Source organism: Cupressus sempervirens, chromosome 9 (assembly GCF_028749045.1).
Source record: "Cupressus sempervirens isolate cs-2001-9-10 chromosome 9, ASM2874904v1, whole genome shotgun sequence".
NCBI lineage: Eukaryota > Viridiplantae > Streptophyta > Pinopsida > Cupressales > Cupressaceae > Cupressus > Cupressus sempervirens.
The window spans coordinates 609,809,382-609,822,943 of record NC_143126.1 but is presented as its reverse complement, the minus strand read 5'-3'; the positions used below and the strand labels follow the sequence as shown (position 1 = coordinate 609,822,943).

The 13,562-nt window shown below is 32.9% G+C and overlaps 1 pseudogene; it reads right to left on the bottom strand.

Moving 5' to 3' along the window:
* Positions 1-9,148: 9,148 nt before the first annotated feature.
* LOC149540161 (cytochrome P450 71AU50 pseudogene) lies at positions 9,149-11,496 on the bottom strand (annotated as a pseudogene).
* Between the last annotated feature and the right edge of the window lie 2,066 nt (positions 11,497-13,562).

Here is a 13,562-nt window from a genome sequence, read left to right as displayed (position 1 = left end):
AAAATTAGGTATTAGGTTTGTTTGATACAATTGTTCAATTGTGTGTTGTCTTTGATGTCAGACAAATGTCATATCAGTCATCAGAAAATATCTATCAAGCTCAGAAGGTCAGTAAGGCAAAGGAAAATATCTACCAAGCTTAGAAGGTCAGCAAGGCAAAGGAGAATATCTACCGAGCTCAAAAGGTCAGCAAGGCAAAGGATAGAGTTTACCGAGCTCAGATGGTCAGCAAGGCAAAAGAATAGAATCTATCGAGCCCAGGAGGTTAGTAAAGAGAACTTATAGTATCTACCAAGTAAAATAGTTTTTACCAAGCTCTCAAGGCAATCAAAGAAATTTAGTTCTTACCGAGCTCACCCGGTCATCGAAGGAAATGTGGTAGAAGTAGTTCTTACCAAGTAAACTTGGCAGCCAAAGGATTTTAAGGATATTGCATTGTTAACTGAGTCAAGAAGGTTAACTCAGGAAATTTTTGGAAGCAATATTTATTGAGCAAGGTTAGCCAGTAAAGGATTTCATTGTTTTATGAAATAACATTTATTTGTTTAGAGTAATATTTGTAGCCGACTGATGTATGGTTTATTTGTAAATGTAACCTGTAAATGGTGTGACTTGACAATCTGAATGGTATAATTAAGAGGTGAAGTTGCGAATTCTTAGAGTGTGAGTATGGAAGTGTGGAATTAATGAGATATGAGGACTGATTATTCTAGAAGCAAATTTGAAGGATGATCAGAGATCATTGAGAAGCAGCAGAGCCATATTTGATCAAGGAGGATCTAATGATGTTGAACAGAGACCTATAGTCAAAAAATTCAATTGCATCTTGTTCATGTCAATTCATTATTTCTTTCTAACCATTGTAGTAGTGATTTCAAATCTCTTAACAGAGTTGGTTTAACAGCCACTTTGTAAATCCTCTAACAAGATAACTGTTTAGTTGAATTGTTTTAAAGACCTCTAGTAAGGCCACTCCTAATAGGGTGATTAAATCCTCTAACAAGATCACACCTAATAGTGTGTATTGTAATCTTTAATAGGGTTAGCTCCTAATAGGCCTCACTTTAGAAGAGTGAAAAATTGGTGACTAGTTACTTGGTGGTTTTTTTCATATTGGGTTTTCACGTTAAATCTGGTGTCTCTTGTGTTCATTTTATTTTTAGTTACATACACAAATGCTTGAAAATAATTAATAGTTTAATTTATCGAGTTAAAACATTTGTTTATCGAGTATCACCAGTAACTAGATCTTTAAGACATCTAAGGGACCTATGGATTAATTTTGTAAGTAATTGATTCACACCCCCCCCCTCTTAGTTTCTCTATCTTTATCCCAATAATTGGTATCAGAGCCTTTGGTGCTTACAAGAAAAGATTTCAAGGATCTCAGCTAAAGATCAGGATGTCTTACAAAAGGGAAATTCCAAGACTTAATAGGGACAAATTTTTCAGCATGACAAGGATTGATGAGGCTTCATCTGGCTTCTATTGGTGATATAGGGCTAAAGTACCTTGATGAAAAATATGAAAAACCTTTTGGTACATTATTTGTCAATGATATTGCTGAAAAGAAGACTCACAATAACATGATGATAGATATAGCATCTTCTTTGAGTTATGAAGAATTTGATGACATCAATGATTGCAAAACTACCTTTGAAATGTGGAACAAGCTGAAAGAGATATATGGAGGAGATGATAATGTGAGAAGAGCTAAAGCAAAAATTTTGAGAGGACAATTTGATCAAATGAGGATGAGAGAGGATAAAAATATTCAAAGTATGTTGAAAGATTTAAAGCATGTGTTAGTGCAATAAAAGAATCTAGAGGAGACATCAATGATGAGATAGTTATAAGTAAAGTTCTCAGAACTCTACTTCCCATTTATGCAATCAGAGTCTTTTCTATTCAATAAAGAAGATGTGAGACAAATCATAAAATAAATTTAGAGGTCATAGTTGGAAGATTCACTGCATTTGAGCTAGACAACTATGACAATTATGTTCCAGCTGCCAAGAACGTTGAATCAGCATTTGAATCCAACCTTTCAATCAAAGAAAAAGAGAAAAAGATGAAGGATCCACAATCAAACAGTGATGAAGAATTAGAACAAAGGTTAGATACTGATCTTGAAGTGGTTGAAGCTATACTAGCAAGAAAATATTCAAGAGGCAAAGGGAAATACAAAGGTAAGGTTACTCTAATCTATTTTTCTTGTGAAGAAATTGGACATATTGTTGCCAGGTGCCCAAATAAGTAGAACAAGGATGAGAAGAAAGGTCACAAGTACAATGGAAAGAAAGAATTCAAATCATTCAAGGATAAAGGTAAGAAAACATGTTTCATGGCTAAAAATTTTAATGATTTTGATGATGAAGAAGAAGATGAAATTGTCTACATTGTTGTCAAAGATGAATATGATAATGATGAGGAAATCACACCCATTTCTCATCTAAAAAGAAATGATAAATGGATCATAGATAGTGGTTGTTCTCATCACATGACTGGTTATAAAACTAAGTTTGAATACTTTGAAGACTATGATGGTGGCAATGTAAGATTTGGTAACAATGAACCTTGTTGTATAAGAGGAAAAGGAAGAATCTCACTAACCAAGGAACTTGTATGTGATAATGCATATTGGGTAGAAGGACTAAAGCATAATTTTTTGAGTGTTGCACAACTACTCAATAATGGATTCAAAGTAAAATTTATGCATGGTAAAGCAAGATTGCTAGATGGCAAAGGAAAGATGATTGGATCAGGCACTCAAAGAAAAGGTAACTTATTTTATCTTGAACCTAGTGAATGTTCATGTTTCATCACTCAAATTGAAGAAAGTTAGTTATGGCATAGGAGGTTGTGTCATATAAACTTTGACAACTTAATAAAGATCAGTAAATTCAGGAAAATAAGAGGTATTCCTAACGTAAAGAAACCTGAGGTTGGTCTATGCAAGAATTGTCAAATTGGTCAAATGGGAAAGACTAATTTTAAAAGAAAGAACTATTAGACTAAAGAAGTTCTAGAAATTTTGCACCTATTGGCATTGAAAGTTATATTGGCAAAAAATTATTCATTCTATTTGTTGATGATTATTCAAGAATGATGACTGTCATGTACCTAAGAGAGAAATCAGAAGCATTTGAAAATTTCAAATGGTATTTGGCCAAAGTAGAAAAGTAAACAGGCAAAAGACTAAAATGATTAAGGTTTGACGGAGGTGGTGAATTCATTTCACATGAGTTCAATAACTTTTGCATTGAAAGGGGAATCAAAAGATAGGTTTAAGCACCTGGAACTCCTGAAAAAAATGGAATAGCAAAAAGAAGGAATAGATCTATCATGGATTGTGCAAGAACCTTAATGATTGAAAAAGGCATTGCTATCAAATACTGGAAGGAAGCTGACAACACTACAATTCATACCTTGAACTGAGTACAGCTGAAAAAGGACTCATTCAAAACACCCTATGAGTTGTGGTATGGCTACAAACCCAATGTAAGTTATCTAGAAGTATTTGGAAGAAAATGTTACATTTTGAAATAATCTAGAAAAGGTAAATTTGATGTAAAAAGTGATAAAGGAATGTTTTTGGGATACTCTTGCAAAAGAAAAACATATAGCTATTTGAACTTATCTACTCACAAAGTCATAGAAAGTGCACATGTGAAAGTTGATGAGTTTGTAGAAAGAATAGAAGAAGAAAGCAAAAAGGAACCTGAAGACTATAGAAGATTTGTTTACATTGAACCTGATACAATGCCGAGTATACCTATTGATTAGGAATCCTCAACTCCAGAGTCTTCATTAACTGAGTCACAAGAAGTTCAGACGGAGTCAGTACCCACCGAGCTACAAGAACTCGAGTTGCAAACAGAAGGTACTGTGTTAGCATCTACCAAGCTTGAGTAACCAAAATCAGAACCAGAAGTTGAGACACAGAAGGATAACAATGCAATTCATTCAAAAGGCAAGGAGCCCGTGTTGGCCAAGTATGTCAGAAAGCATCATGCACCAGATCAGATCATTGGAGATAAATTACAAGGAACAATGACAAGAAGTAAGTTGAAAGGCACTTGTTTACTTTCTGATTTTGAACCTACAAATGTTAAAGATGCATTAGACAATGAAAGTTGGATTGAAGCTATGAATGAAGAGATAGAACAAATAGAGAAAAAAAAAACATGGACTCTTGTACCTAGACCCAAAAACAAAAATGTGATTGGAACAAAGTGGGTATTCAGAAACAAACTAAATGAAGATGGTAAGGTATCAAGGAGCAAAGCTAGAATACTATGCAAAGGATACTCTCAAGAAGAAGGTGTACACTATGAAGAAAATTTTTCTCCTGTTGCAAGATTGGAAGGTGTCAGAACCTTACTTACATATGCTACATTCAAAGGATTCAAGGTTTTTTAGATGGATGTCAAGTCAGCATTTCTCAATGGCATATTGGATGAAGAGGTTTGCATTGAACAGCCTGAAGGTTTTTTTGATCCAGACAAGAAGGACATGGTCTGCAAATTGCATAAAGCATTATATGGTTTGAAACAAGCCCTTAGTGCATGGTATGAAAGATTGCATAACTATCTTATTCAGATTGGTTTTCAAAGAAATAATGACAACAGTAGTTTGTACATAAAGGAAGGACTAGATAATAAGATTGTTTTGGTAGAAATATTTGTAGATGATAATTTGTTCATAGGAAATGATGATCTTTGCAAAGAATTTTTAGAACAAATGAACAAAGAATTTGAAATGTTAATGTTTGGTGAAATCAAATTCTTCGTTGGTTTTCAAATTCAACAAAATAAGAATGACATCTACATCACTCAATCTAAATACATCAAGGAGATACTGAAAATGTTTGGTGTGGAAGACTACAAACTAGTTGGGACTCCTATGTGTACTGGATTAAAACTTACCAAGGATCATGAATCAAAGGAAGTGGATCAAACATTGTACAAATCTATGATTGGAAACTTGCAATATGTAGTACACACAAGACCAGACATTGCCTTTGTAGCAAAAATTGTAGCAAGATTCTTAGCAAAACCAAAATAAAATCACATGATGGCAATCAAAAGGATCATGAAATATTTAAAAGGAACTAAAGATTATGGCGTCTAGTATAAACTTGGAGGAAATATGGATTTAAAGGTGTTTACTAATGCAGATTGGGTAGGAAATATTGATGACAAAAAGAGCACAAGTGGAGAAACTTTCTTTCTTAAAAAAAAGTTGGTTTCTTGGACAAGTAAAAAGCAAAATTGTACATCTCAATCCACAACAGAAGCTGAATATGTTGCAATAGTAGTAAACTAATCAAATATTATATGGTTTGAACAATTATAAGAAGGTATGAAACAAGAAATCAAAGAACATGTTGTTATGTTTTATGATAACACAAGTGCAATTAACATTTCCAAGAATCTAGTGATGCATTCAAAAACCAACAATATTGCCATGAAGTATCCCTTTGTTAGACAATTGGTACAAGAAAAGGAAATAAGATTGGAATATGTCCATATAAAGGAACAAATTGCTAACATATTCACAAAGCCTTTACCTAAGGATGCATTCTTGTATCTAAGAGGTAAGTTAAGGGTCATTCCCCTATCTAAAGCTCACTAAAATATAGTTCAAGTGATGCATCAACAGAAACAGAATTAAAGATCTATCAATTGATGCAGCAAACCAATGAATAGATTGCATATGAATCAGTACATTAGGTACAATTCTATTCAATTGTTTTGAGTTGTCTTTGGCATGTGTTATCAAAGAGGGAGAGTATACTATCATATCTTTCTAAAATTTGCAAAATAATAAGAGTTTGTGTAAAAGGGAGAGATTATTATGAAAGAGGGAGTTTGCTATATTTGAAGAAGAAAGTGAAATATTTTGTCAATAAAAGAATTGTTTTCAAATTTTATTCTGCTATGACATGTTGTGTTGCCATCAATGCTAAAGAGGGAGATTGTTGGATACAATTGTTCAATTGTGTGTTGTCTTTGATGTCACACAAATGTCATATCAATCATCAGGTAGTATCTACTGAGCTTAGAAGGTCAACAAGGCAAACAACAGTATCTACCAGCCTCAGAATGTCAGCAAGGAAAAGGAAAATATCTACCGAGCTCAGAAGGTCAGCAAGGCAAAGGATAGAGTTTACTAAGCTCAGATGGTCAGCAAGGCAAAAGGATAGAATCTACCGAACCCAAGAGGTTAGTAAAGAAAACTTGCAGTATCTACTAAGTAAAACAATTTTTATCGAGCTCTCAACGTAATCAAAGAAATTTAGTTCTTACCGAGCTCACTCGGTCATCAAAGGAAATGTGGCAGAAGTAGTTCTTACTAAGTAAACTTGGTAGCCAAAGGATTTTAAGGATATTGCAATGTAAACTGAGTCAAGAAGGTTAACTCAAGAAATTTCAGGAAGCAGTATTTATCGAGCAGGGTCGGCCAGTAAAGGATTTCATTATTTTATGAAATAACGGTTATTTGTTTAGAGTAATATTTGTAGCCAACTAATGTATGGTTTATTGATAAATGTAACCTGTAAATAGGCCGACTTGACAATCTAAATGATATAATTAAGAGGTCAAGTTGCAAATTCTTAGAGTGTGAGTATGGAAGTGTGGAATTAATGAAATATGAGGATTAATTATTCTGGAAGAAAATTTGAAAGATGGTCAAAGATCATTGAGAAGAAACAAAGCCATATTTGGTCCAGGAGGATCTAATGATGCTGAACAAAGACCTATAGTCAGCAAATTTAGCTGCTTCTTGTTCAGGTCAATTCATTTTTACTTTCTAACCATTATAGCAGTGATTTCAAATCTCTTAACAAAGTTGGTTTAACAGTCATTTTGTAAATCATCTAACAAGGTAACAATTTAGTTGAATTGTTCTAAAGACCTCTAGCAAGGCCACTCCTAACAGGGTGATTAAATTCTCTAACAGGGTCACACCTAATAGTGTGTATTGTAACCTTTAACAGGGTTGGCTCCTAATAGGGCTCACTTCAAAAGAGTGAAAAATTGGTGACTAGTTACTTGGTGGTTTTTCCCATATTGAGTTTCCATGTTAAATATGGTGTCTCTTTTGTTCATTTTGTTTTTAGTTACATGCATGAATGCTTGAAAATAAGTAATAGTTTAATTTACCGAGTTACAACATTTGTTTACCGAGTATCAACAGTAACTAGATCTTTAAGACATCTAAGGGATCTGTGGATTAATTTTGTAAGTAACTGATTCACCCCCCTCCCCTCCCCCCCCTCTCTCACTTACTTTATCGTTATCCCAACAAGGTCATCTTTAAAAACTTATTTTAACCTTTAATCTAAAATAAAAGACCTTAAATTACATCAATTAAACCATATGCATGTTGGGTCGTAAGGCCTTCCTAGTTATACTCAATAATTTCTCAATTACAAACCAAACTTGCAACTGTCAAGCTATCTTCTTTTACTACCAAGCTATTTACTAATTCCCCTTCTTCTAAAACTCAATAACATTACATACATAGCCATTAGGACACATAGGTCATCTTTGAGCTCACAACCTCCAATAAAGGAAACATGTTATACAATACAACACTAAACCTCAATGAATTAATGACCAAATACATAATACATAATATAACCTTCTACAAGCTTAGATATAGGTCTACACATTAACCACCTATCTAGATCCAAGAGTATGTAAGCTAACTCTTAAATATAGAGCCTCATCAAATTAAATACCAAGGATCACATGAAGAATAGCATAGGAAATCAACACCCAAGGAGATGAACCATAACTTCCACCAAATGTAATATTAAATTATGAGCACTGAGGATAATGATCCAAGATTAGTCCACAATATGAAGCTAAGCCCATGGAATTTGGAAAGGACAAATAAGTGTTTGCCAAATCAAACTATCAAACAAATAACTAGAAAATGTAAAACAAACAAATATCTTTTTGGGGATGCAAGATTGCCAACAATTTAAGGATGCTCCTCCATAATAAGTGCAACTATAATAGCTCAAATTGGTGTGTGTGTGTGTGTGTGTGTGTGTGTGTGTGTCTTTGTACATACACTCATAATCACTTAAAGTAAATTTTAAATTGATATTTTAAAAGAATGTATATTTGTTAATTGTTATATATAAGATTATTTCTTGTTGAAATTATTGTAAAATCCATTTCTCATCAATAAAATTATTTATTCTTGTCTTCACATTCAATAACCAAAAAGGAGATTGCTCTTCTAATCTCAAATATATTTGATGGTTAAAATCTTTGGTTAAGATTGTTCAAATAATTATTTAGATAAATTAACAAAATAGGAACAAAAGTGCATCAATAACATTTCTATTTAATTCAAAGGCTTTTAAATTATATTTCCACTTGTTTCTTATTAATGATAATATACTTTTAAAGGATATGTTATATTGTACAAAAGTTCTTATATATTAAGATATATAAAATAGAATAAGAAAATACTTGATATGAAAATAACATCCACAAACACTCAATGACAATATAATTTTGTGTCATATATTGCCTTGTATCAATGCTCTTTCATATTAAGATATAGAATATTGAATACTAATATTCAAAACAATTTCTATAGAATAGAATAAAAATTATATTTATTACACATGTTTTTAAATTATATAGTTTTTGCATCAATCTCTTACATATTAGAATATATAATATTGAATAACAAATCAAATTTTATATATAAACAAGCACAAACAAACAAACAATAACATTCAATAATAATAGTAATAAAAATATTTCAATAATAATAATAATATTTTTAAAATATATAGTTGTTGTATCAATCTCTTACATATTAGAATATATAATATTGAATAACAATGCAAATTTGATATATAAACAACTTGCACAAACAAACAATAACATTCAATAATAATAATATTTCAATAGTAATGATAATATTTCAATAATGTACAGAGCGTAGAAGATAGCGAAGAGCACTCCAAACATAAAAATTAAACTTGGCATCCACTAATACTTTTTAAATATCCACTCCAGTTTTTTATTCTCTAAACCGACAAGCTGATGGAACAGGTTACCTAAATTTGGAAACAATGGATCAAATACAGTGGTAGCATGGCTATATGGCCATATTACTTGAAATGTGGTTCGTTCATGGTGAGCCTCCAAGAGGGGCGAGCAGTAAGGGGAAACTTCTTAGGTATGGTTAACCCATACACTTCATCCCTGTCAACAACGCCCTCCACACTCCAATCAAAGCAATGTATGAGCCGAGCCACAACAAGGTCAACAACAGAAAGTGCCATGTAAATCCCAGGGCATCCCCTCCTCCCTGTTCCAAACGGCAACAACTCAAAGTGGTGGCCTTTCACATCCATGCTCGACCCAAGAAATCTCTCGGGCTTGAATTCTAAAGCATCTTCCCAAATGCTTTCATCCCTTCCGATTGCCCAAACATTCACAAACAACATTGTTTTCGGAGGAACATAATACCCTCCCACATTGCAACCCTCAGTGGACTCGTGTGGCACCATCAATGGCCCTGCCGGATGCAATCGAAAGGTTTCCTTCACCACACATTGCAAGTAATCTAAGTTTCCAAGATCACTCTCCTGTACCATACGGTCTCTCCCAACCTTCAGATCAATCTCTTGCTGCGCCTTTTCCAGCACTTCAGGGTTTCTCAACAGCTCAGTCATTCCCCATTCCACTGTTGTGCTAGATGTTTCTGTTGCAGCAGTTAGCAGATCCTGGTGAAAAAAAAATAACAGTTTAAACATCTCGAATTCATGATTGATTTCTATGTTAAAAGTTTTAATTTCAAGGAAGGAATTTGCAGATTAAAAATATTAAATTGGCAAAATCAACTCTTGTTTTTTAAGAAAATAAATTAGTACCAAATATTAGTTAATTCAACTGACCAAGATGATTATGTTCACAAGCCATCAAGCAATCTTCTTGTAATAAAATAATATCAAAATACAAAGATGGAATTGAACAAGTCCAAAATTACAATAATGCTCACGAGAAATAAAACATTCCAAAAAATCAATGACGTAAAACCATCAACTAACCCACCAATTTTTAGATTTAAAATATTAAGAGGTATAGATTCTAGGTTAAAAGTGTAAATGGCTAATGATTTGTAGATGAAAACTTATAAATAATAAAAAATTGACTTACTTTTTTTAAACTTCATTTACTATATGATATTTACTAATAATGAAAAATATTAAGGGTCTGTTTTGTTTGGTTACGGGAATAGAAATATGAGAATTGGAATTGTTATTTTGGAATACATATTAGAAAATAAGGATATATATTTCTTTCCTTGTTTGGTTCAGTCAGAATTTGATGGGGAATTCAGACCAAAAAAATTATGTTTTCTAAAATAAATAAAATTGGAATTTGAATATGTATTGCAATTTCACCTATTTAGATGGAATTGTAAATGCTCATTTTTTGACCAAAATTGAAATAAGTATTCCTATTGACAATTTTGATTTGGTCTACCCAAACAAACAATAAACAATAGGAGGAAGCAAATTATTTGAGATGAACTTACCAAAATGACTGCTTTGAAGTGCATCCTAGTGACTTGTATCTCCTGCTTTTCTCTCTCCGCCATGTCGAACATCATGTCAATGATGTCCGGTTCTTCAGACTTCTTGGTCCTCCTCGCCTCAACGTGCTCATCGATGATCTGTTCAGCAAAAGCATCGAATACTTTGTTAACGGCCTTCATGCGGCTGCACAGGCCGCCTAAATCAAGAAAGGTAAGAGATGGAACGAAGTCTCCAAGAACAAATGCTCCTGCAAGACGCATACTCTCAGTCAAAAACTCCAAAAACTTCACCCCTCCACTCAGCTGATGGTCCGAGTAACTTCTGCCTACAAACATCCTACAAACAACGTTCAGTGTGAGGGAGTAGAGGAGTTTCCTCAGTTGTACCGAGCGCATGCCTTTCTCACTCTCCTCCCAAATAGATCTCATCAAAGAGGAGGCCTCTTCCTCTCTAACCCATCTGAATGACTCCGTCCTCTTTGCCGTCAGTAGTTCCAGTGCGCATAGCTTTCTCATCTGCCGCCAGTACTCTCCATAGGGGGCCAACACAACGTCTCTGCTCCCATAGGCCATGTACTTTGAGGCTGATGAGGTTGGCCTGTTGGCGAATATCAGATCATGGGTTTTGAGAAACTCTTTGGCCATGGCAGGAGAAGAGGCCACAACTGTTTGTACCGAGCCCAAGCGAAGGGACATGATGGGGCCGTACTTTTTCGCCAGTTCGGCCATGGATTGATGAGGAAGGCTTCCTAAGAGATGGAGATTTCCTACCAGTGGCCATGGCTGTGGCCCTGGTGGCAATGCCAATTCATCCTTGTTGCTCTTGGTCTTCATTTTTGTTAGAAATATGTATATAATCCAGAGTAAGATGAGGGAAAACCCCAACTCTACTGCAGAGGAGATGAGCCATGCCATACTTTGATCGCCCTGTTTGCAAATATTTGATATGAAGTAATCGGTATTTAAGATTCATGGCGGTCGGCAAGATTCCCATACCCGGCTTAGTTTGTTTTACACCAGCCATTATTAATTGCTTTTGGGCTTAAGCTTTTATTCTGTAGTGGGTTTGCGGTGATTCCATGAGTAGGAAAGTCTGGCATGTTCTTCCGTGAGTAGGAAAGTCAGGCACGTTCTTGTTGTAAGGAATGCTGCTGACAATATGCCCCTTTGGTGAGGAATTATTATTTTTAATTAATTTTTTAAGGAAAAATGAGTAGGTCATATGTATTAGTAGGTGAGTAGGTCATATGTATTAGTAGGTGAGAATGGAACTTGTGATTTCTTAAATGGAGGTCACTTAGTTCATCGCTAGACTGCGGTGGGCTCTCTATATAATTAAGAAATTTTATTAATTTATAGGATAAATGTTTGATTCCATTTTAGATTCAAAGTGATTCTGTAAAGAGGTGAAATTGTTCTTTAAGAGGAGCTAATAATTAGTATTTTATAATTGAATTTTCTTGATCATATTATGTTTAGATGAACTTTTAGTAAATTTTGGACATAATGAATTTTTTAATATTTTATAGTTATATTCAATAGATTCACTCCAATTCATTGCTAGACTGAGGTGGGCTCTCAATATGCTTAAGAGATTTTATTAATTGTTAGGATAAGCTTTTTATTCCATTTTGGGTTCAAAAGCAAGTAGGTAACATTGCTCTTTATGAGGAGTTGTCTATTAGTAATAGTATTTTATAATTGAATGATCATGATCATATTATATTTAAATGAAGTTTTAATAAATTTTGGACATAATTACATTTTTTTTTTTTTTTTTTATAGTTATATTTAGTAGATTATGTATATTTTATGACTTGATTAGGTTATTTTTAAATACTCATAGAGCATCAGATATGTATTTCATTTACATTAGTCGATATCATTATCTAATTTTAATTTGATAAATTTCTACAATTAAGGTTTTGGTTGCAACATAAACTCATTCTAGTAGTACTTGCTTCTCTTTGTTGTAACAAATTTATATATTTATATCCAAAGGAAGATAAGAAAGAAACATACGCTTAGTTTGTAAGCATTTTTAATGTGAACTAATTAGCATTTAACATAACTTACTCAATCAAGGCCAAATTCTTTCATGCAAGTTTACTTGAGAAAATTCCCTTTCCCAATATTTAAAAAAAAATCTATTTATTATTTTAGACTAAATTTTTTAATTCCATTTTGGATTTAGGTGATTCCCTCACTTGATGACCTTGCTCTATATGTATCTCATTTTGATTTCATTGTGATTTCTTGTCTAATGGAGTGTGTTCATTATGTATTCATATGTTTATTATGAAGATGTTGAATTTTATGTCATTTGTCTTTCTCATATTTTGTATTTTAAGATTAATTTTAATTATTTGTAATTTAAATTTTCTCTTTATATATTTTGTGTTTTTACTAGTTTGGCTAAAAATATCCTTTGTGAATAAGCTGGGTTATTTTGTATTTATCCATATTGTATATGACACAACTTATATTTCAGTTAGTTAAAATCATTGGGTCATATTTATCTTAGATCAATTGTTATCTATTTCCTATTCAAACATTGTTATATCTATTAAAGGCATTTTTAGGTGTGGTGATCATGTAATCTATCTTACACCTATTAATACTTACAAAATTGTAGTTCAAAACATTAAGATAATTGGTAGGTATCTTGTAGATGTGTTTCTTCTATGTCTTTTTGTGAATAAGTTAGGTTATTCTTTATTTATCCATAGCGTATAGCGTGTGCAATGAAACTTACATTTGAATTATTTAAAATCATTGGGTCATATTTATCTTAGATAATTTATAACCTATTTACTATTCAAATAGAGTTATATTTTCTAAAGGCATTTTTAGGTGTGTTGGTCATGTAATCTATCCTTTTTCTATTAATACTTATAAAATTGTAGTACAAAACATTAATAATTTGTTAGGTATCTTGTATGTGTGTTTATCAATGTTACTAGTAGATCTCCAATCATCTA